Below are 25893 nucleotides of genomic sequence, written 5' to 3'. Positions count from 1 at the left end.
TGTGGAGTAATGAAACAATTAAAGATTATATATATGTATTCCTCCTAGAGACATTCAGACAGTTCAAAGCAAAGTTACTAACTTCTTTGAAACTGTACAAAAATGCAAGAATGGTGAATTTTTATAGTTTTTTTCACGAATTCGTTTTGTACGAGCACTCGGATATAACGAGCAAATATCGCGGTCCCTTTGCGCTCCTTACAAGCGAGTTCGACTGTATTACTTTTTGGTCCACCTAATACCTTTCGGTCAATATAAATGCAAATACATGCGGGAATTCTTTCAACTCTTTCAAAAGCTTTTGATAACACGATGATAAAGAGTCTTGAAGATATCTTCAATTTTTTATGTTACTATTACTTAATTTCTGAGGCAGGAATTCCTGAGCTCCATATTATTTACAAATTCCAACATGATCAACATCTTCCGAGAAAAAGGGCAGTGATCTCTGGATAAATGAGCATTAACAGTTTTTTCTGCGACGTGAGGTGCCATGGACCCTATTAAACGGAAGAAAAAAGCTACCCCGGTCAATAACCGGGCACAAAACAATGTATTAATGCGAAAGCTACAATGTCTGTTTACTGTGAAGTATGACACATTATTCGGAAACTATTGTCGGTAAATAGCGAGCAACAAAAAAAAGTTACGCAACATTGTTGACGAAAGAAGGCTTAAAAATAAAAATAATAATAATCCAGCACTTTGCCGTTTGTTCCCTTCGCTTTGTTTACTTTTTAAGGGGAAATGAATGGAAGGGTATTTGCCCCCTCCAATGGCAAATGTCAATGCTACCAGCCATTCGTAACGCATTTCGATCTCGGTTGGTACGTTACCGAGAAAATAACCACGCCTTTCCTGTCTGTCATTGGTTTATAGTGAAAAGTAGGTGGTTCAAAACGGCGATGACGTAGTTGACTGACAGTTTTCACGCACATGCGCGTTGGAGTTGGTGAATGACAATCATGGCCTTGCGTGAGTGTAGATTTCAAGGGAGATGCAGTTCTGGCAGAGCTTGCGTGGTGGTGAGTGCGGTTTCACTGACAGGGGTCCTGCAGGATTAGTGTTTCTGTTCTAGTCATCCTATTATTTCAAGTGAAATTTCTGTTTTTTTTTTTCTTTTTTGGTGACGATTACTTTGTTTTCAAATGTGAGAATCCTTTGGACTGTGAAATAAATAAATTTGGAAGAAACTTTTTTTTTTTGTAAGAATTTGCTTTTGCGACATTGGAAATTTTGATGATATACAGACAACACATCTGATCGTATCTCATTTGCGGATTTTCTAAAGTTTCAAAACTGTTGGGAAATACTGGTAAGTCATCTCAATTTTTTATTTTAAGACTACGAGTTAAAAAAATATTGTATTTTTATTTGTGGAAAAAAAATCATACAATTGCACGATCACTTTTCTGATTGTCATGCAGAAATATTAATCATCATACGTATTATTCATTCGCAGTGATACATGATGATTATTCACCATTTATATTTTATAAACAAAATGGAAACTACACGAGCAAAGAATGTATTTTTTTTTTACAGTCAAGGATTTTAACCAGATTTAATTTTTCTTTTAACTTTCTCCCTTTTATTGTTATTGTTTTTTTTTTAAATTATTTTTTCTTTATTTGAATTTCTCAGTATCTCAGCTGCATACCGTAGAGTTCACAGGAGGTGAACACTTCACTTCTTTTCGATTTTGTGCAGATTTTAATATTTATATATTTAATATTTTATTATAATATATATTAAATTCAGGTCATTTAATAGTAAGATATTATGTTGCAATTTCCCTGAATCCGGAAATTGTCCTTAGCGATCCTCCTGCCACGGTTCGCTTATGTGATGCCGAGGAGCCACTCTGCTTAAACTTGAAGACGTCAAACTAAACATTATTTTATGGATCACTTAATCAAGGGATCTAGCAAAAGTAAATGCTCTGTTCCCATCAGAACTATTTTGATAAGAGGGCGTTCATAAATGAAAATATGGTGAACTGAAATCAAAACGAACAGCACAATAAAAATGGGAAGATGAATAATGAAGAAAAGCAAATACAAAGTTAACAAGCAAGCAAAAAAAATAAATAAATAAATAAATAAAATAAAAATGTATATTTATAATTCAAATCTGGGGCGGATCAAGACTAGCATTTTAGGGGGCGGGTGGGGTATGCTGAAAATATAGTTTTAGGAACGAAAAATTTCTGGAACTGTTTAGGTGTTCAATCAAAAGCACCAAATCGACCAGGAATAAGTCGCCCAGTGAGATACGAATTTTATATTAATTAATTTCATAAGGAATGAAAGAAAGTGTTATTGCAAATATTTACTTAATCAAACAATCCAAGAAGAAAAAAATTTTATGGAAAATATTTCCATTTTATTCATTGATTATTTAACCACAATTTATAATATATTTGCATCATATTCTACATCCATCCATCTTGTATTCAATCAGTGGCGTGCAAAGAAATTTTGAGGTCCGTCACAAATGAATTCACGGGCCCCCTCCATGTTGCAACACAATGTCACTACACATATTTCACTCCTCATTTTAAAAATCTCAGGCCTGGGCCAATAGGTGTCCCTTCTCTCCCCCCCCCCCTTCCGTGCACGCCCTTGTAATCAATTACTAAATTATGATCACATGAAATAATGATGCATTAATAAAATTGTCGACAATTTAGGATGGGTCATGACCCCCATGTATTGGCGTACATAACACCCTCGCAGCGTGGGGAGGGGGGCACAAGAGAAATGATTGCGCAAGCTCTGAAAAATCAACACTATGTTAAAATTAAAAAAAAAATCTTATGGGGGGGTGGCATTTCTAAATATTGCGGGGGAATGGCGAACGAAGTGTGTGTACGCAACTGCCCCACGATCCTCCCTTTGTATCCGCTCCTGACTTAAATGATATAGCTGTGATTTCTGGAGATGGTTTTTATTTATTTTTCTTTTGTTTATTTTTGTGGTGTTTTTTTCCCCTTAAAATCAGTAATAAAAATTTATTTAATTTTTGCAATGATTTTTGTAAAAGGTTTTTGCGAAAAAAAAATGTTTTTTTTTTTCAAAACAGTTTAACAAAAATAAAGCAAGCTACTAGTATTCTTCCTTTATTACTCGTATATGCAGTTTTCCATATTCAGAAGTCGTTCGCAGCATCAATTCAGATATTTTAACAAGTGGTATTATTAATATTGAGCATTTTAAAACGCAAAGACATAAAGCAAATTTGCAGACACGTGTTGCGGGATGTTCAAGAAACCTCTTTATCGATTCATAAAGCTGCATGGATGTTGAAATGTGAGTATTTAGAGAACTCCCAATTTTATATATATATATATATATATATATATATAGATATTTTTTTTTTTTTTTTTTTTTTTTGATCAAAAGTTCCTTGCAACCCTAAAACACCAACCTTCAAAATTCTTTTGAACATCTGTATTTAAAACTTCAAATACTAAAAATCTCACATTCACCACGGAGCAAGCGTTTTCAATTTGATAATCTTTGAGTAAGGGGGGTGTTCGACCTTTCTTGGACTCCTATGGTGGACCTCACCTTGATCAGTCTGAGACGTAAGATCAACTCATATCGATCGAGATCTTTTTGCACCTGGGTATCGAACCTGACGCCTTTGCGATGGGTACATAATACCAAATACATGACAATTTACTCCCGCGGAAATATTAACACAACCTTGACTTTTATGTTAAAATTCGCCGGAATTTCAGTCCTATGTCAATTTATGGCTAATCGTTGGACCTTATGGTTCCTCAGATTCTTTTATAAAATCATTTACAAAGGGGCTAGAACTCGAAGGGTGTCATAACCCTCCCCCAAACCGTCGACAATTTTATCCATGCATCATTATTTTATGTGATCATAGTTTACAATTGAATTCAAGATGGAAGGATGAGACTATCTTGCAAATATATTATAACACATTGTTAAAATAATCAATGAATAAAATTTAAGTGTTTTCAATACTTTTTACTTCGTTAGTTGTTTGATTTAATAAATTTTTGAAACAATTCTTCCTTTCATCTCTTCTGAAATTAATCTCAAGGTTTGTGTACTTGGTGCCTCATTCCTGGCTGATTTGGTGCTTTTGACTCCTAAACAGTTACAGAAATTTTTCTCTCCCAAAACTCGATATTTTTCAGCATGATCTCCCCCCCCCCTCCTAAAATGCTAGTCTGTATCCCCCCTGCTTCTACATTGTGGTATTGAATAGTTTTGGTTGAACAGTTCAAGTTTAACACTTGCTGAGCTATGTTTTAAAGAATCTTTATTATGTTTTAGCTGGTTTCAATTAGATTAGAGCCATAAATTGAATTTCCACCGTAAGCATACTGTGCTCTTTTACTACACAACTATTTGAAGTTTTTAAATGTTCCTGGTGAACAGAAAAAAAAAGTTAAATTTTTAAAACCCAAAAAAAAAAAACAAAAAAAACACAGAGGACGTTGATCCTCCCCCCCCCCCCCATTTTTTTTTTGTTTTTTTTTGTTTTTTGGACCATGGACCGTCTTACATCATAGTCTAACTCTATAAAATTTTAAAAAGAAAGAAAAAAAAAGCCTCCCTCCCCCCCCCCCGCTTTTTTTCCTTGTTTTTACTGTAACTATATCATTATTTTAATTATTTGTATCCTTTTATAGGCTTGTATGAAACTCGTTTCAAGTTACTGTCTGAAATTAATTAGAACAAAAGTGGATCAATATTCGATTTTAAAAAATTTGGCAAAAACTATATTACATTAATTTCTTGCAATTATACAATCAGCATTCCATTATTATTTCAAAAATAAAATTTTCAAAACAATCAAATAAGTAACGCATGCTACAATGAAGTTACAAAATAAATTTTTCAGAGAATATTAGTTTCTCAGACTTTTTCCTAAAAGTTGAGACTAGTATTTTTGTAGTAAAATATTCCGAATGTAAGTTAACCGAGCATTACTTGTGTCCCCCGATGCTCCACGTACCCAATAACGAAATTTTAGAATGTTACGCTATATTAGTGTTAGAGCTATTATTATAGATCAGTGTTATAGAGAAAGTTAATATCAGTTGTTTAGTACAAACCACGACACAATCAAGTTCTCATCATCATCTCATTATTAAATGTTAACAATCAACAAAAAATGAGAATTAAAATGCTGTGGATATAAGGTCTCTATCCTTTTTATAATGATACTAAATAAAACAGATCTTTTTTATTTCCAGTTTTTTGAAGCGCAATGCTTGAATTTGTCCTCCCACCATGACTAAGAACAGTTTATACTCGTATTATGCGATGTTTGACACCAGTCCAACGTAGTAGAACTTTATTTATCATTTCTTGAAATAGCAACTGGCTTAGGACCATTTTAAACTTTTCATTCACTGCCCGACAGTTCGAATTTTTCCAGGGATGGGGAGCGGCAAATGGTGTATAACTCAATGAAATGTTTTTGGAAAACAACAAAAACAACGTCCACTTGTATGTAAAAACATTAATTTTCAAAGCCAGGGCGAGACATCCCTCCCGCCCCCAGATCCCCCTAAATGACGGCCCTGAGGGGAATCCCAGTTTCCTAGAGATTTTCTAGGAAATAGGCATTTTTTTTTAAAGCATTCTTTTCTTTGTACCGTCCCCCCCCCCCTCCCATATTTTATTACTCCATGTTAATCTTTTCGGGTTCTTTTTCATATTTCCCAGTAAACACCCCTGCATTTGGGTGCTATGCCGTGTCATCTAAATTTCAAATCAATATTATTATGTGCGAGTGAAATAATAGTTTAATTACAACAAGATATGGGAGGGGGGGTGAGTGCTACGAACATTTACAAGTGATCAAAAGCTGTGACCGCTATGGATAACAACTGCGACACTAAATATATTTGCACATTATTTCGCAAGTTATTTCAAGTTATCATGGAAAAGAAGAAAACAGATCTCATTTTCAGTCAAACCACGCAGGAAGAATTTCATTTAGTGTTTCAAAAATATTCTCTTAAACGAAAAATTAAGTACCCTCAGAAATATTTCTTTGAAAATTTAGAGGCAAAAATAGTGTCACTATTCAAAAATTTGGAAAAACGTAATACCAATAATTGATTTAAAATCTGATTTTATGCTTTTTCTTGTCACAATACTAGCAGAAGCCTAATTTGCATAACTCCTGAGTGGAGGCGCATAAACGTTAATAATAAACTGGGGCACATCATTAAAATTTCACAATTTAGAAAAAACGTTTTCAAATATTAATTTTATTCATTTTAAGTCTACAAACCTAGCCAGTAAACTTATCATAAATGTTTTGCATATAAAAGTAATGCTACACAATACCTTGATTTTGTCCCCCCGCTCCTTTTTTTTTCTTGAACACTATCGTCACCAGTAAAATTATACAAAAAAGAAATTGCCGCACTGTAAATAAAAAATAGAGCAAAGATCGACTCGGTCAACTTTTCAATAACATTTGTCTGTAAACTTCAGTTCACTGAAGCTCTTCCCGGGAAAAATGTCTTCAAATACCCATACTTGGGACAGTTTTGAACTTTTACCTTTAATAGCATTTCAATCATATGTTTTCAATTGGAACAAAGTAGTCTTTTTTTAGGAAGAGCCTTAGTACTTTAACTCAGGACAAGGCAAAGATGTGAAGATTATGTCCTTTAAAAAATTAAAAAAGAAAGATCATTGTCCCAAGTTAGAAAGATCCTAAACCCTAACTTGGGACACTTAACATTTTGATTTTTCTTTCATGTATGCAGCAATAGATAAAATAGCTTGGGGCACTAATTATTTTAAAGAAGTTTGTTTTACAACTAAAAAAAAAAAAATTCACATTAGCTAAAAATGATACAGTCTTTTACTCTTCCACAAATTTCAGAATATATACTTGCCTCTGAAAATATCGATTCTCTTCCCAGTTTCTTAATTTTTTTGAATGTAATGTTTCCACTTTCCTCTCCACATTTGAAAGCATAAAAGTATTTGGTGAGCTCTAATAATTTCACACACACATTTAGCTGATTCTTCGATCTTTATGTTTCTCATTTCAAATCTTTTCATATTTATTTTCATTCCTTCATAATAAATGATATTCACAACAAATAAATTAGTGTCATCTATACTTCAAGACTCGTTTTCATTAGTAGAACTAACATTCGTAATAGTTTTGCAAAAAGTCTTTTGCTCATCAATAGATTTCGATTTTTTTTTTTAAAATCAATGACAAATTTTTTATCCTGTAACGGAATAACACATTTATTGCCATCATAATAGACATCATTTTTAATTATATATTTTAATTTATCATTAATTAATATTCAATTTATAGTATTTTAGCTATATTTTTTTCTCAATACAATGACGCAATATATTTCCTTGAAGTTACTCGCAGGCATTTTTTATGCCTTAATACCAAACTTGGAACAGGATCCCAAGTTTGGAGCGTATTTTCAATTTCTAAAACTTATGAATAAATAAGTTAAACTGAATTAGTTAAGTGGATATGGATGTGTACAAATAAGACACAAATACGTAGTCGAGAAAAAGTGTGACAAAAAATCAAAACTAATGCTGTTCAACTAAGCAACGTGATTTCCATCTTAAAAATTGCGTATTTTGTCAAAAATTAAAAAATAATTAAACTTACCACATAACGCTGAAGCATTGAAGTTTAACTCACATCACTACAATATTCATCATTCGTTTCTTACTGGTGAAATACTGACATTTGTAGCAACCTTCAAAACAAAATATGTCTGTAGGAAATGTTCCAAGTTAGGGAACTATCCCAAGTAAGAGCCTCACTTTGCGATATCAAATGGTTTTCTAAAATGTTAGCATCGCCAAATTTGTTCTGTTTGGCATTTTTGCAACTTGTGAGAAATACTTGTTGCTGTAAACAAAACTTCGGAATGTACATCTGATGCTGGTGGCAGGAACGCTTGGGTAAGGTTATACATGTTGTTACTATTATTCCTTTTCATGCCCATAACTATAGTTGTGTTTTTTATGTATTATTTTGTTTTCTCTGGGGAAAGGGTAGGAGTCGTTTGCGCACGATGTGATGGCAATGTGGGGAAATGAAGGGCGCCATATTTGATTTAGTGTTTCTATTTCTTACCTATATGTATTGTTGGTTTTGATTTACTTTTTGCGACATATAACTTAACTTTTATGTTAAAGAATGTATTCACATCTCCGTAAAATATATTTGCATAACAATTTGAAGCTTATCATGCGATACTCACTTATTTTTCGCCAGAAAGCTAATCAATACAAATCTAAGGCTCCTGTGAATGCGCAGACTTTTTTTTTAAGTTGCAGTATAAACCTAAATATTGGTTTAGAACTATTGCGTCTTATAAATTTTTGCAGACTTTTTGAACTTTTGAAATCTGTACTTTTTGAAATCTTTGGTGCACAAACATAAGTATCGTCTATTTCATGAAAAATTGCGGGGGAGAGGGGGGGAGAGAATACATTGCACTTATGTGGGGGTCATAGAATATTTGCAGTTTCTTATCAAAAATATAGAGTTCGATTTACGTCCAGTTATATTAAAAAACTTCAGTAAATAAAAACAGCAGAACTTAGGCAAATTTGCTCTTCAACATTTAAAGGTTGGGTGCCGACTGCAATGAAAATACTTTTTGAACACTTCTTTTGCCTTTTTGAACCGAAGCGCTTCCCCAGTTGGCATTCATAAATTTATAAAGTTGTGTATAATTGCAAATAATGCTTTTTTCCTTAAATATCTTAAATTCAGTCATTCAAGGGATGACTGTGATCGAGGACGGATACAAGGGAGGGGCGATGGGGGCAATCGCCCTTCCGTTGAGGGATCCTACACCAGCAATTTTCTGGAATTGAAGTCCTGTTTTAGGCGAACTTCGATGAAGGGAGAAGGTTTTTAAAATTCCCCGGAAATCTTATGAAATTGAAGTTTTAAAATTAAAATTTTGAATACCTTTTTCAACGGAAAAACAGGGGTCTCCTTGAATAAATCTATATTATATTTGTTTTCGTTGAAATGCTGTGGCAGCCCCCCCCCCTCAGTGGCGTAGCCATGGGGGAGATAGGGGGGTTAGAACCCCCCCATGAGCCCCAAAAATTTATATATATATATATATATATATATATATATATATATATGTGTGTGTGTGTGTGTGTGTGTGTGTGTGTGTGTGTGTGTGTGTGTGTGTGTGTGTGTGTGTGTGTGTGTGTGTGTAAACTCGAGGGCATAGCTTTACTTTAAACTTCAGAAAAAATTAACCCCCTCTAAGGATTTTTTCTCGCTGCGCCACTGCCCCCCCCCCTTCCCAAGCATGAAAAAAAAACAGATATGTTGTAAGAAGTAAGTTCAAAAATCAATCGCCCCTCCTTGAAACATTTCTGGATCCGTCCTTGACTGTGATCCATAATTTTTTTCATGGGCCCCACATCTGTGGGGCTATGTGTACAGCAGCAATGAAGCTCGGGTGAAGAAGAGGCTCGGGTGACATTAAACTTATTTTGTATACATACACATACCTCTAAGATTGGCAAGACTGGAAAGAGGCTCATGTCATGACTGGCAACTATGCGGGGGTCATGATTTCTCTATTTTTACCTGCACCTCTAATATTTTAATAAACTTTTTTTTTTATGTTTACTCATTATAAAACTTAATAAATACTTCTAAAGTGTTGTCTAGTCTAAGAAACATCACTTATAATAACTATTAAGAAAGAATCATTAGTAGGGTAAAAGTTATTCATCCACTTAGCTAAACTTTGAAAGAAACGTGATGCAAAATAAAATATTTTAATGAATATTGCGTAACTTCGATCCAAAAAGGTAAAACTTCTAAATGATTAAAAACTCTCTATTTTTGTTTTATAGCCTCACAAGATTTCTATAATTTGTTATACTGGAAATGTAGGACTTTATATTACATTATAGGATAGAATGTTCAACAAATTTAACTCAGCATTCAAGCGTAGCTTAAAAATAGTAGCATCAGAATTATCCTTATTGTTAGCCCCGTTTAATCGGGTAACGAATTAACGAATACCCCGCAAAAATGAAATCTTCCGGAACCGAGATTGTCAAGTGAAACGAGCAGGGGGCTGAGCCCCCTGGTTGGATTATCTATACAGTGAGCTGAGTTTTGTACATGGCTACCTGTGATCGGAGGTAGCCATGGTTTGTAGCATGTCGTAAAAAAGTTTTCGAAGTTGCTCTAAGTAATTTTGAAATAAATCTTGTAAATAATGAAAACGATCAGTGGAAAGATATTATAAATACAGGCCCGTCATTTCAAAATTTCCAGAGGGATTGGGGATGAAAAGTACAAGTTCAATGCAATTACAGTCGAACCTCCATAAATCGAATTTCCTCATATCAAAATTTTCTATATATCAAAATCCCAGCAAATTTCTATGTTCATTACATAGAAAAATTGTTTCTATATAACGAAAAAATCTCTATATATCGACATTTTATTCGAGACATTCGTATATTTTTTTTTCACTTTTAACTGTTTGTCTGATGAAAACTAAAGGTTACGGGAGAAAATTATGTTCACTAAAGGTTGCTATGAAACTCATAAGGAATCTGTGATTGAGGGGTGTGTAGATTAGGTCGTTGTTTCGTTCTGGAGTTCTTAAATTCCCTCAAGTTTATTTCAAATCTTAGATTTAACCAGTAACACTGTAAAATCAGTTTCAAGTTATCCCTTTTCTCTGTTGATTATCGTTCCTAGTAGCTTCAGTAAAAATCATTCAAGTTAGGTAGAATGATTTTTTACTTTTCTCTCCATTACATTGTCTGAACGAAAATCCCCCCTTATGTTGCGGATCAAGTTGAATTGCCGAAGAATGAAGATGTATGAAAGCGCAAAAATGTAATTTCTGTTAATTTTTTAATTATTAATTTTCATTTAATCCGATGCTCGTATAAATTGGAAATAGGGTTTCATACACAAAAACTAGCTTTAATTTTAATGTTTTAGGAGATTTTTATGATAAAAAAAGATAATTTCCATATATCGAAATTTCTATGTATCGAATTTTTTTCCGGCAATGTGCAACTTCGATATAAAGAGGTCCGACTGTATATCAAAAACTAACAAAAACCACACACCCTGTTATATAAATACATCAATTCTCAAAGCGGGGAGGGGAGGCAACTTACTACTCTTCACCCCTCTAAATGACGGGCCTGTTTAGTCCTTTGAATGTCAATTACGGTATTTCTTAATTTAGCACTTTTCAGCACAAAGAATTAAGTTATGCAGTTTAGCTATGCGAAATAAGAAAAGCATTTAAAATACTACTTGATTTGCAGTCAACTCTTTAAGTTTGCGCATTTTTGCACTTGTTACACATTGGTTGTATTACCTATTTCTAATTCTAGCACAGGTATGTAAGGATTGTTATGACCAATCTCCCTCCCACCAGAAGGTAAATTCTGTCGTGCTAGTAAAACCTTGCGATAATTCTGATTAATTGTTAAATGAAAAACAAAATGTTTCTAACTTTTTATTACCATTCGGATTATTACTCTGTCGGTTACTTTTTAAATCTATTTTAATATCAATGCTAAAATATGTTTTATAACGTGTATTGTATTTTCTTTTTCTTTCTTTTCTTCTTACCAGCGCAGCTTTTTGTTAAAGAATTAACTAGAAAACAGCGAATTTTGTCTAAAAGTTTGATGGGGGGGAAAAAAAACGATGGGGCGAGTCAGTAATCAGTAATTCTTCATTTCTCTTATTTTTCTACAAGAAAGAAATACTTGATCTCTATTTTTATGTATCATGACATTTCTTTCCCTCTGTGACACACAGCAGATAATGGCTCAGTTCTTTTTGCATTCATAAATGTTATTTAACAATTAAAACATTTATTCATAAAAGCGAATTTCTTGGAATAAGATCTTAACTGCTTCAAAGTCCCCCCCCCCCCTCCACTCCCCTGCGTACTGAAACTATACAGATAATTCTGTCATACATCACCACTTTGACACAAACTTCATTAAAATCATTATCTCAAGTGTTCAAGAGTTAACAGATATTTATGCACTTGCATAAAAGGTTATAATATCAGTTTTCTATTGTTATGCAATGAAGTACAAATAGAAAAATTTTTAAAAGTTGGAAAAAAAGAAAAAAGAAATGCTGGTTCTAAGTTGCACTATTTTACATCGCATTTCGCATAAAGTTCATAATTACCTTAGTGGCAAGATGGATTTGAGTTTGATTCATAATTCCTTTTAAAGGACTTTTAATAATTATTACCTCCTAGTTTTTGAATTACGAGCACTTGAAGGTATGGAATATCTGATAGCTATGGAGTACTAATACTATAGTCGAGGCAAACCTAACCTGGCAGCATTGTCAATGCTACACCGATTTTAATCATTAAGTTGTTGTCAGGTTAAGTTTTCCCCGATTATAGAAGCTTGAAGAGGTTTCTTCGGTCTTATGCGAACAGATTCACTAGCACTCTTGAAATATGAGTATGCCGTTAAAAACAGAAATTGTAGATCAAAATCAAAATTTCCCTGAATAACTGACCGACTGCACTCAATCGATAACGGAAAATATATTTCTTATGCATTTCTAAACCAAAGATGGGCATTTTCCTTATCCCTAAACTGAACCATTGCAGACTCGTTTTTTCATGAAACGTTTATAGACATAGTGCTAAATCCTGTTTTCTTGGAACATCGTTCTTCTGTTGGAAGAGTTGTCAAGGCAAAGCACCTTGTTTCCGAAAACAAGCCTTTGATCTCTCTCTCAACTCCCTAGAGAAAACCAAGTTCGTCCTAAGCACCCACTGGAGCCATTGGAGCCTCTAATTCTCGGAATTAGGAAGGGAAGGGGACTCTTTTGTGAACGTACTTCAGCAATAATCAAGTCGTTGGCAAGTTGGCAGAAGTGAAATCGTTCTTCAAGAGATAAGTTCCTTCCCAGCTGCTGCTTCTGCTCCAGTTTTTACGAGTAGACTACGGTATACATGCCTCGCTTGTTGTAGTGTTAGAAGACTAAATATGAAAATAGGTAATATATCGTATACAAAAGGCAGATGGGGCAGTTTTCCCCAAGCGTATAATATATTTGCTCAACAGGAAGCAAACATGATTTTGTTTCTTCAGAAAGGAAATATATTTTCTCCTCAACAGCAAGAAAATAGGATTCCTTTCACAGGTACCTGTTTTGTTTACTACTATACCTTTAATCTACGTAATGCAGTTGATCCAAATCTTTTTTAAGGCAAACCATCCAAAAGCTCCAGCCAAATTAGCATTGTAGCTGTGCAATCCCTAAAAAATAACATTTAAAGTTGAAGGGTTTCTTCCACTTTTGACATCTTTTTGCTATTGCTGTGTAACGGGTCGGATAAAAATGAGTGCCACCCATGAACGTATTTGTATTGGAGTTGCAAATCATGACCTGTATCTACAGTATCTTGTACAAACATATAGGTAGGTGAATCATAAAGGCGGAGCTTATGCTGAAAATTGTTTGTTGTTATGACCTAGATTACAGTAGAAAATGCCCTGTTTATTGTGTATTAGTCCTTATATTTTTCTAGTACCTTCAAACCAAAAGGATTTTTAATGAAAATTTCACTAAGAATAATAAACTAGGCTATTAAATTTCCTTTTCTATCTAGGCATGATATATTGAAATTCACTAATATCTAGAAAAAAAAAACTTTCACTAAAATAATCAGATTTTGTTTACTGCTATCAAAATAATTACTTTTACTTACCAGTAGCGTAACCAGGATTTCATTTCGGAGGGGATCATCTTAAATTTGCACGTACTAAAATTCGAGTCTTTTCATGTTTACAAACGAGGAAACTATGTATGAAAGAAAACACATCTTCATCTTTGTATTTTCTTATTCATTTCGGGGAAGATCCAAACTCCTTGGATCCTCCCCTTGGCTACGCCACTTGCAGACGTGGCTCTAAGGGAGGGGCAGGGGGGGGCAATTGCCCCCCTGTCGGAAACGTCTTGCCCCCCCGTCGGGGAAAATTTAGTATTTCGTCGGGGAATCTGTTTGCTTTGGCGTGTATCGTAAATGATAAAAATTTTCTCATATATGAACTCGAAAAAAAAAATTAGTAGAAAAAGTAGAAGTATCTTATATATATATATATATATATATATATATATATATATATATATATATATATATATATATATATATATATAAAGGAAACAAAAAATAAATCCCCTTTGAGGCAAGGTTAGCCCGAGTCCGTATAACGTCGTCCAGATGGTGACAAAATATAGCTATTGCTTCGGGGGAAATTGTGTGTTTTGATCCTTGACATTGACCTCAGGGTGTCCACTTAGACTAAAAGAGTACCCAGGGGCGTAGCTAAGGGGGGGTTTTGGGGACAAAACCCCCCCTGAAATGTTTGTCTCAAAAAAAAAAAAGAGAAAGAGAAAAGAGAAGAGAAAGAAAAGAAAAGAAAAAGAAAAAAATCAAAACGACATTTTTCTGAGTAACAAAGGTCAAAAATTCACTTCGTCCCCCCCTCCCAATGACATTGATAATCTGCTACATGAGTGACCCTCAAGCATAAAGATGCCTCCCTCTGCTGCGACAATTTTTGATAATTGACTGAAATTTGACACTTCGCTTTAGAAATGAGATTGATTTGTTAAATCCACGTATATGTAGCCTTTCTTCGTCATTCATTCCGCAAATTGTTAAATATGTTTAATTTTATGAGTGGCACAGTGGGAATATTGCATACAGTCGAATCTGTATATTTCGAATTTCACAGGTAAGAAAAAAATCGAGATAAAGAGGTTTTGAGATACGGGGGCTTTAAGAAACGTTATAGAAATTTGGAATATGATGGTGAAAATTTGAAATCGATACTAAAGACAATGTGGGTTGTTGATTAAAACTCCTCTGTATTAGTTTAGTTAGTTGATAAAATCTTATACTTTCTTTTTACTCGTATCATTTCGGTTTTCTAAGGAATCACAATTTTAAGGAAGAGAGCAACCAAAGAACAGTACTAATCCAGTTAACAGAGTGAAATGGCTTTTAACTTGAATGATCATTAACCATGAACTTGAAATGTTCATCTTAAATGTCAAACCTATGAATTTCACCCCTTTACTCTTCTTCTAAAAAATCTCTTTAAAAATTTCTTTGCTTTTGTTTTGTTTGACACAAGTTTCGGACTTGAGGCACTCCATTCCAAAGTATGTAAGATTCACCTCCCTCTTATTTTGTTAATACTAAAAAAGTTTATATATACACACACACACACATATATATCTATCTATATATATATATATATATATGTATATATATATATATATATATATATATATATATATATATATATATAAATATATATATATATATATATATATATATATATATATATATATATATATATATATATTCATACAAACAGACAAAATACAAATGAAAAAAGCAAGAACATCAAAATAGAAAATGAAAAAGGTGAACCCAGGACCAACACTTTATCAAGGGGGTGGATATATATACATATATATATATATATATATATATATATATATACAGGGGCGAATACAGAGTATCATTTTAGGGGGGGGGTCACATGCGGAAGAATGACTACTCCCCCCCCCCCCCATGAGTGAACCTGTGGTTTTGGGTACGAAAATTTTCGAAATTGCTTGGGAGGCAAAAAATAAAGCACTAAATCAGCCAATAAAGCAGTTAGTAAAGCATAAAGCTACTAATTAATTTCATAAGCAATGAAAGGAATCAATATTTCAAATATTTACTTTTAAAAAATACTTAATGAATTGAAAAGACTACTGAAATCGTTTGCATTTTATTCAAAAACTGTTTGATCACAATGTGGATGGATAATATTGTTGACGGTTGGAGGGGGGGGGGGTCATGACCCCTTTGACCCTCCCTTTGTATCCGCCACTGTATATATATATATATATGAAATAAGTAACCCCCCCCCGAAAGTCGGGTCTAGCTACGCCTCTGAGAGTACCCTCCCCGTCCCTGCAGAATGTAGTGGTGATTACCGGTCAGACCTAAGGCGTCGTCATCGGGTTACGAGACAAATACGTACCGAATGACAATAGCCGAGACGAGAGGAGGGGGGGGGGGGGGTCATCGGAGAAAAAACATGCTTCGGAGATTTTTGCTTTTCTATTACATTCGCTAAACAGCTCTTCATCAGCATGTCAAGTGTGCAGACGCAGACGAACTCATTGATGCGTTTTAAAGTACTTTATTTTCACTCAGAAGTTACAAGTAAGTTATTACTATAGTTATTTACAACTTTTCTGATTATTGTTGGATTATTCTGCAACAAAACATATCGATGAGTAAACTATCCTTTTACCTCATACAAGGAAGTGTACTAAAGTAGATTTAATGTTTTAATTTTTTAGCATAATGATGTCTTGTCGGCAGATGCTAAATGCAGGAAAAAAATTCTTTGGACTAATATAATAAAAGCAAATAGATGTTTAACATTTTAAATACATTTTTCTCAAAAACTTATATTGATCTTGTTTGTAGACTGCATAATAGTTTTGTTGGGAATGAAGAAGAAATGAGAATGATTTACTAAACATTGGGCTTGGCGAATCAACACACCAAACAATCATTGGATTATTAAACGTCGGGTTGGTGGCATCCGGCGTCGGGTTGGTAACATCGCTTTTGGGTTCTTTTTGAGAAAAATGTCTGGGGGAGGGGGAGGGGCGAACCTTTTGGAAAAGGCAAAATTAAATAAATAAATAAATCATGTGTTAAAAGCAATTGAAAACATACATTTTGCTTCCAAATTTATTTTCTTCAGATGTTATCATGTAGTCGAAACTCATGTTTCTAACTTAAAGTAAAAGCTGCGCTTAGCCCAGACCGCTGTAATCATTTGATCGAACCAAGTCCAATTCAAAAGTCAACATTGCTCCTTCGAGATCGATCAAACCATCTTACAGACTGATACCAGACTCAATCTTGTTTAAGTTTTTTTTTTTTTGCAAGCTATATTCTATTTTTTTTTTATTATGCTTTTTTTTTTCAAGTACTAAAATAGTGTAAAAAAGCAGCGCTGCACAGTCAGAGTCGGACAGATTTTGGAGACAAAGAGTCTGAGTCGGCATTTGTAGGTTAAAAATTCCAAGAGTCGGAGTCATTTTCCCTCAATGCCTGTAACACTGCCAGTGATTGCGGGGTCAGAGTCTGGAAAGTGAATTAAAACTTGAAATTTGAAAGTATGACAGATTTCAACTGGCATGTTCAATAAAAAGTTTGAAACTAATGGTTATGCATTTTCGAATTATGAATGCTTCAAAAAATTTGAAAAATAAAAAAGTTAGGTATATAGTTAATTTAAAAAAAAAGAAAAACCTTACACAAGAGAAACTTGTGCAATTAATGTTAATTACTTTGATACTTAATAGGTTTGTTTATGGCGTAATATCGTCGGCAGTATGCTGAACTACCGAATGTGAAAATTGGCCCTTTTCAGGAGAGCCGAAACAATATTTTTATCCACCAGACGCTTTAATTATTTTCAATGTTTTGATTTTTATAAATAACATTAAGTGTAAATCTTATTGTTTGAAGTACAGTAAACTCTCGATTATCCACGAGCGGATTATCCGCGAAAGTCTCGGAATAAGAAAAAAAAATAGTTAACTCAATCCTTGTGGAGAAAAATTTTGTTCTTCAACAACACGGATCTGAAATCAATTCGTCCCAGATTTTTTTCCCCTTTCCCACGACAAGTGCTCCTTCTCAAAAAACGTGAAAGTCGTTATGCATTTTCATCAACTTCTCTTTGACACGTGCCTCAAGGGAAAGCGTTCAGCTGATTTCGGTAAAACACATGTGCTTACTGAAGACCCCTAGTTTATACCCGAAGGAGCGTAGGACATTATCCTTATCATCTGTTCCGATTGAGAAAGGTTAGGAAAACGCCTACAGGTCTTCTGGGAATTCTCTGATGGGGGTGGTCTTTTTTGTTGTGGTCACTGTTTTCACTTCTGGGCTGTTGAATGTTTTAGGTTGACGGAAAGTTTCTACTCATGATTTAAATTTTAATTTATTCTAGTTCTGTAGAGCTTGAAATACAAATATTTTTTAATGCCGCATCTCTTTTAAACGTTTCACGTTTTATTTACAATACAATCATTCTCAAGCAAAACATAATTTCTGTCTTCTTTACCTCTGGTTTTAAACCTTTTCCGCATTATCCGCGACTTTCGTTATCCGCGGTACCTGGGCCACTAATTCCGCGGATAATGGGGAGTGTACAGTAGTAATAGCCCTTTTTGAATACTACGGCAAACCATTGAATTTGAAAAACGAGATTCGCGATTTTTCACCTTCGTTTGTACCGAGTTTAGCATAGTGCAGATCATATTATCAAGTTTCGTTTTTTTTTTTTTTTTGGATTACACAAAACACACACACACACATTACTTTCGTTTAGTACATTCAAAAACTTAGAACCAACGGTGAGCAGTTGAAGTCGGACTGATTTTGAGGTAAAGAAGTCGGAGTCAGGAGTCGAAGGTTCAACAGTCGGAGTCGATCATTTTCCCTTAAAATCTGCAACTCTGCCAGTTTGGGTGGAATCAGAGTCGAAGGCTCTAAAATTCCCTGCGGAGTCGGTCATTTTTCTTCCGACTCTGCAGTCCTGCTTAGAACTGCTGGTGTGGCTATTCATTTCAATAATTCTCGCTCACTACATTTTAACTTTTATTTTCTATTTCAAACACGCTTCGGCGGCCCACACATTTTCCTCCAAATAGCTGTGATTTGTACGATGATATTTTTAAAAATCTAGGAATGAAATATGTTTGCGGCCCCTATGAAACTATCATGATTATTCATCTGATTACCCCGGTTGCCCGCCGGCTCCATCCACCACCAGCTAGGCCTAATCGATGTAGAACTTTTATTACCATACAAATTAATTAAAAATCGTAAAAATTTGCACCTTTTCTAATTTTTTTAGCGCAAAATGTTTACCCGTTTCCAATTTCTATTTGTTATCAAGTAAAATACTTGTAATGAGTTTTAGCAAACTAGGCTCATCAAAAGATTTTCAATTTTTTCTCTTGATTCTGCTTTTGCGCTAGCAACACTTAGTAGTTGTAATCGTTTTCCCTTTTCCATGCTTTCCCAAGTTATCCCGGAAAAATAATATAATGAAAGAAAATATAAATAAATTTAATTTTATACCTGTTCTGATTCGCGAGGTTCATCTAAATATAAAGCTAGGCATCGGACTCAAGTTTCTTCTGAATTTTTTAACTTAATATTAGTTACTCTTCTTTTGTTTACTTAAGATGTGGGTTTCTCTGCTCCCCAATAAATATTTTGAGCTAGTGGATGAGCACCGCTATAACCTTGAGCCCTGGAGTTTCCCTCCGTAAAATTTGTGTGTTTATAAGGTTTGATTACGGAAGGGGGGGGGGGGGGGGAGAGGAACCGTCAGTATCTTAATCGGTCACTAACCCCATCACCCTAACGTTACCAAACATGACCTACAATTGCGTTTTCGATGCATCAATTTTAAAACTTTTTCGGGGGTGCACCTCGACTCTCACTCCCTATAAAATACCATTACAGATCGACGAAAATTTCGTTTATTGGACTTCAATTTCTTAAAATTCTTTGGGGGTGAGCACTCAAACCCTTCTCTCCATGAAATTACCGAAGATCATCTAAAATTGCGTTTTCAGAGCTACAATTTCGAAAATTTTCCGGGGGAGAACCCCCGGACCCCCCTCATTTCTACACGTACAACTCAATTCCTGTTGTTAAGTTTCTTTCTCTGCATAAAATTCTGTTGAACAGACATTTATAATGATTTTACATCATATTCAGATTTTTCGTCAAATTCTAATTCTCAGACAGTTCTAGTTTATTGATCTCGCGATGACCCTGCTCACAAAAGCCTAGTTTCATGTTTTTCATTTTAAATTTAATTTTTTTCCCTACATATTTCATTTTATCTATTTTAAAATTTTTATTCTTTGCTTTTAATTTTTATAGGGAATTCGTGTTCTTAGACGCAAAGAATGATTAGTTTCTTTGTCATTTGAATTAGAGGGGGCAGAGCCTGATTACCGCTGGGGCATGTGGGGCACAGGCCCCTCCTCTTAGATTTCAGGGGGACCTAAAATCCCCTTAATTTATCATGTTAATTAAAAATAAATAATGATTTCACTCAGAATCTAGAGTACAATGATATCATTGATAGTTTTGCAAATGCCAAAACAAGGAAAAAATCTATTTATTGATAAAAATTCGCCTTAAAAGTGCGATCTCTTTGCAAATCAGAAAACCACTCCAAATTTAGTCTGTACTTACTATTAAAAGTTATATGATAGATCATTTTGGTATTTACGGTTTACTGCAACGGGCAAAGTTTAACCACATTTACATATTTATCGTATACTACTAAATCTCTTCTACTTTTTAAATGTATATATTACAGTGATATGAGGTACCACCAAATGTAGTACGGTTGTGTAAAAACGCAAGTATCGAAATATTTTATTGCTTCAACATATAAAAAAAAAGCTGGAATGGGGGGAGGGAGGGACGGCACAAAATAAATTTCCTGAAATAGAAATGTGCCCCATGTCTAGTGTCAGGATGATCAGGCTCTGGGGGGGGGGGAATCTTGCAAACTAAAATTTGTCTATGCCCCCCTGTCGGGCAAGTTTGCCACCCTGTCGGGGACTTCCTAGCGCCACCACTGGCCACTTGTTACTAACTTATATTGAAAAGATTTGACCTAACATCTGCTGTTAAAAGTTTTGCAGACAATATTCAATTTAATTTTTAAATTGCTTGCAAGCAAGATTTAAAATTTATTTAGCAGTTTTTTGGTTTTAGTTACTTAAAAAGGTGTTTGCAAATACTAGTAAGAATCAACTATTTAACACGGGCTACCTGAAAGGGATATTCGGGGGGGGGGGATGTATAAATTTAAAAGAATATAAAACAAAAAAGAAATCAAAGTACAATCGCGAGTATGTGACTTTTGAAAATTAAAAGTTTTTAAGGCAGAAAGTAAGGTTTTTGCGAATTCGGGGGGGGGGGGGATGTATAAATTTAAAAAAATATAAAACAAAAAAGAAATCAAAGTACAATCGCGAGTATGTGACTTTTGAAAATTAAAAGTTTTTAAGGCAGAAAGTAAGGTTTTTGCGAAATTTATACCCGAAGCCACGTTGAAAATCTTTTAAATTATTCTGATGATTTGAAATTTGCTAACTGTAATTTATTCAAAAATTTTACTGTCAGGAGTGGGAAAGCTGGTCTAAAATCAAGCTTTTTTTAATGTATAATCGGTTCTAAAATTAGACTATTTAATTTGTTTTTATGAAACTTTTATATACATTGGATTCATATAAATCAAGTATGGAGCAGAATCATTTAATTTTGTTTACTGTTTTCTGTCAGTGACTTTTTAAAAGATCGTGTTTTGGTAGCCCGACTCCCCCCCCCCCCCCCCCATGGGGAAGTAAAATGGAGGTAGTTCAGAGATTAGGGTATATTTAAACAAAAATGTGTAAATATGTGTATAAAATTCATTCAATTTTTAATTTAAAAAATAGCATGTGTAAAGTAGTTCATGTAGGGAAAAAGGGAATGTGGGGCAAATTGAAATGTGATAACTTACCTTTCTAAAAATAGACAAATTGGAAATTTGTTTTGAAAATTACGGTAGACAAAGAAACAAAAACTATTTTATAATAGCATTAAAGCATATTTTTTAAATTTTTGTCTGTTAATTTGCTCCCTTCAAAAAAAAAAGTGAAAATTCGCATCCCCCCCCCCCTCATGAGACAAAGCGCAAACAAAAATACTTTTCTACTAAAATATTTTACCTTTGGTCACTAAAAATATTTTTGCTGAAATAAATGAGTAAATGTAAGAAGAAATGAAGTACATATATTAGGAAACAATAAACGAATAAAATCGTGATTTAATCAGGAAAATCAGTAAGAAATGAAAGAATAAATAAATCAATTATTAAAAAAAGGATTGCAAATGAATAAATTAATACGCAACTGATTTAATAAATGATTGAATAAATCAACAAAATAAACTTCACTTTGCCCGGCAGGATGACAAAATGCCCAAAATATTTTTAAAGAAATAAACTTAATATAAAAAAAGTAAATACTGCGCCGAATAACAGAACATCTTAATTAATATTTAAATTGCTTTTAACAATAACAAAAATAATTTTTCACTTACTCCAAAATGCATAACAAAATAAAAAAACAACATGACTATCAAGTTTTGGAAATTACTTATGTTATCGTATGCTTTGATCTTAACTTTTTCCTGACTGTAATAAACTACATAGTTAAAATATTACCAGATAGGTGGCGGTAAAAACAGAGTAAATATTTCACCATTTCACTTGCTCCGCTATTTCACGTTGCCTCATGTACCTCTTTTTATTTTTTCGATGAGTTTCATTTTCTAACAAATGTTTTCAGAAATAAAATTTGAAAATTTCCTAAAATGACACAGAATTTAACTTTCCACCCCCTATATTTCTAAAAAGTGAGTAAATGAGGTTTAATTTTGATAGAAAGAATCACTTTTTGCAAAAAGTGTTTTTAGAAATGTTTCATTATGATGTCTGTTTTACAATTTATCGAAAATTTATTTCATGGCTGCACAAGTTGCTCTTTGAAATGGAAAATTGTATACTACTTTAGAAATTAAAGTTTTTTCTCACGAGATACAATTTCGTTTTATGCATTTTGTTTGTAGAATTATACCATTTATACTTTGCATTTAATGCTTTATAAATTTAACTCTTGAAGCCTTTAATAACCCCTGGCCAACATACCTATCAAATAAAACTTGAAACTTGGTTTTACTTTGTTAAAAGAAGCAAATTAGCCGTTAGTTTAAACTGTTTTCAATCACCTTAATGGGCAAGAAATGTTCAATGCTCATATCCCTCTCCCATATAAAATAATCTTGGAGGAAAAGACACAACAACACAACGCAAAGTATTAAACTATTTTGGGGGGAGAGGACTGTGACTTAAATTGCAATTTTCAGTATCTTTCCCGGAACTGTTTACTGCAACAGTTACAACTACTGTTTTCCATTCCCCTCCCCCCTCCGTTTTATAAACTAATTTCAGCAGCAGAAACCCGAACGGAAAAGGTAAAATAACTTGAGAAAATTTCGTGGTGTTTCTTTGACATTGGTTTGATTTTCAAGGAATTTGCGCTCAGATCATGTCAAAAACTGCAATAAAGCAAGAAGAGAACATTTGCTTTGCATCCTTTTACAAGCCGACACATTTCCTTTTCTCCAAAGACCTTGCAAACAAAGTTTTCTAAGTGAAAACTAAACATTCTTTTAGGGTTGGAGTTTCTTCCGAAAGAGAAAGCTTGCACACGTGAGAAGACCATGAAAACAGAATACTCCTTTTTCAAATCCTTCTCCTCAGGGAATTCACCGTTTCCACCTGTCATCGGTATGCTTGATGCTTGTGTTGTCGAGCCCAACATGCTTCTCATGATGAGCATGGCGCCAGACATGTCTAATTCTGACTACCTTTCGGTGCTGTACAAACGATTTTTCACTGAAGCATAGAACAGTAGTGGCAAAACTTTTTTTCACCCGAGGGCCTCAGCTGATTCTCAGATGAATCTTGCGGGTCAGAGCACTTATAAAATTAAAATATATTTAAATATTTTTTCATAGAAAACATGGGAAAGCGCTGAAAAAAAAATAAATAAATAAAATAAGAATTGCTTTTATCACTACTGCATGCTTATTTTATTGATACGAAGTTTCCGTCTGTTTTTAAAAGCAAATTTCCATTTAGTTTCAAATTTACAACAATTATTCATAACTATCAAAAATACCCGGCGTTGCCTGGGTCAGTAATAATTATGAGAAAAAATCGTTACTTGCTTTTGTTTTCTGTTTTAAGTGAAAGAATTTAAAACACATCTTTTTGACGTGATTAAAATTAGAGTTTCTTCCTTTCTCATAAAACTAAAATAGCAATAAGTATAAAGAACAAGATAGTATTGATTTAGAAACGAAAGCACTATATTTAAGCATAAATAAATTTCCAAAACATCTTCTCATGTTTAAGAAGATTAATCTGTTGATACTTTTTTTTTTAACATGGAGTCTAAAACCTTCTCTGTATGGCTATTGAAGTACGGAGTTTTTAAAAAATGTAGCCGCGCTCGTAATCCCCTTATACTTGCTTTAGTTATTTTGGGAAATTTCAATCATTGTGGGCTCTTGGCGCGATTTTACCGAATTTGCTGGAATCGTTTTGGGATACCTTCGATGATGCCCCCCCCCTTCTTTCCTTACTTTGTAAAACGATATGATATTAATTTTCGTTACAGAGATATTCAGTGGCGGATCCAGCCGATTGTTGTGGGAGGGGCCATCCTAAATTTTTGAACAAACTCCGAACTCCCCAGAAATGTTATTAAAATGAAGTTTTAAAAACTCAATTTTCGGGGTATCGAGACATTAGGTGAGGGGGTGGATTTAGGAATCTCCCTCAAAAGTGTTTCAAAATTCAAATTTCCGAGTAATTTTTGAAAATTAGGAAACTGAAAACGTATTTTGTCTATTTTTAATGATGTACGGAGAAAGGTCAGGTTTCGGGCGCTGTCCCCAAAATACTTTTTGAAAATAAAGCTTAGAAACCAAAATATTCTGTCATTATACATTGAGAAGTTAGAGAAGGGGTGCTCTTCTCTAGCTCTTCGGCTGTCCAACCTAAAAATGCACCTTTAGGTAATGTTTGCTTACATTAAAGGAAGGGTGAAGGTGCTTAGAATCCATCCTTCCTGGAAATATTTTGCCTTTGAGGCTCTAAAAATTCGATTTTTAACTATATTTATACAAATTTTAGAAAGGGATGGAAGATTCGTGAGCTCCTCCAAATACCTCCTTTTAAAGCTATCATCACGATATAAAGTAGGGAGGGAAGAGGTTCTAACAAAAATCATTTGTAATTAAAGTCTCAAAAAATTTCATTTAAGTTGCTTTTAAGCAAGTTAAGTGATAAGGGCTGGATAAGCTGGTTTCCGTTGATTTTTTTTTCCAAATAAAAGTCTTAAAATGCAATTTTTTGCTACATATCAAGGCATTTATGAAAACGCATGGGAAAAGGTTTTTTTTTTTCTCCTAGTTTCGAAATTAAAGCCATAAAAACGAAAATTTAGGCTCTCTTTGGTCTTGTGAACAATAGGCATACTCTGAGAACAGCAGTATTTAGAGATCGTTCAAGTGTCTGTAGTTGGAATCAAGAAATGATGTAAAAGATGGAGAAAAATTTTGGAAATAAAAGTTTTGTTTTGAGGATAGGGATATAATTTATCTCCCAATTAAGGCCTATACTTCTTTTTTAGTAAAACACATGTGTTAAATTTTGTTATCTTTTCATAATATTTTTTTCTTAAAAAAAATCCTACAATCACAAGGCTTTGGGATGGGTCATGGCTTCCATGGCCCCCCTCTAGATCCGCCCCTGGAGATATTATCGCCAGATGCTGAGATACTTTTGATCACCATAAAATGGCACTAAAGAGTTTCATCCGAAATGTTTCCAAAATAAGTAGTAAAATTTGCGATTGTTTGAAATTGTGCAAAAAGGAAAATTAATGGAAGTTTTTGTGCTGTTTATGGATTTGCCTATAATTTAGTTGCTGGATTACTTAACACAGTAAAAAAAGTTTTTTTTAAAAATTCTTTGATTGGCGATATTTGGTTTAAATGGTGAAAGCTGAGAAACATTATGACGTAATCTTCGGCTTTAAAAACAGCAAAAATTTTGGCAATCTGCTGGATGATTGAATAAT

At 33.8% G+C, this 25893-nt stretch overlaps 1 protein-coding gene across 1 annotated transcript in view; it reads left to right on the top strand.

Annotated features, from left to right (window-relative positions):
- Positions 1–1077: 1077 nt before the first annotated feature.
- The window catches only part of LOC129226360 (homeobox protein OTX2-like), a 115020-nt gene continuing 90204 nt past the window's right edge, over positions 1078–25893 (top strand). The window contains exon 1 of the mRNA XM_054860963.1: positions 1078–1315. The gene's annotated coding sequence lies outside the window, so the exon portion shown is untranslated. The remainder of the gene's footprint in view (positions 1316–25893) is intronic.

This window comes from Uloborus diversus, chromosome 7 (genome assembly GCF_026930045.1).
Source record: "Uloborus diversus isolate 005 chromosome 7, Udiv.v.3.1, whole genome shotgun sequence".
Lineage (NCBI taxonomy): Eukaryota > Metazoa > Arthropoda > Arachnida > Araneae > Uloboridae > Uloborus > Uloborus diversus.
The sequence above is the reverse complement of the archived record's forward strand: the minus strand, read 5'-3'. Positions and strand labels throughout refer to the sequence as shown.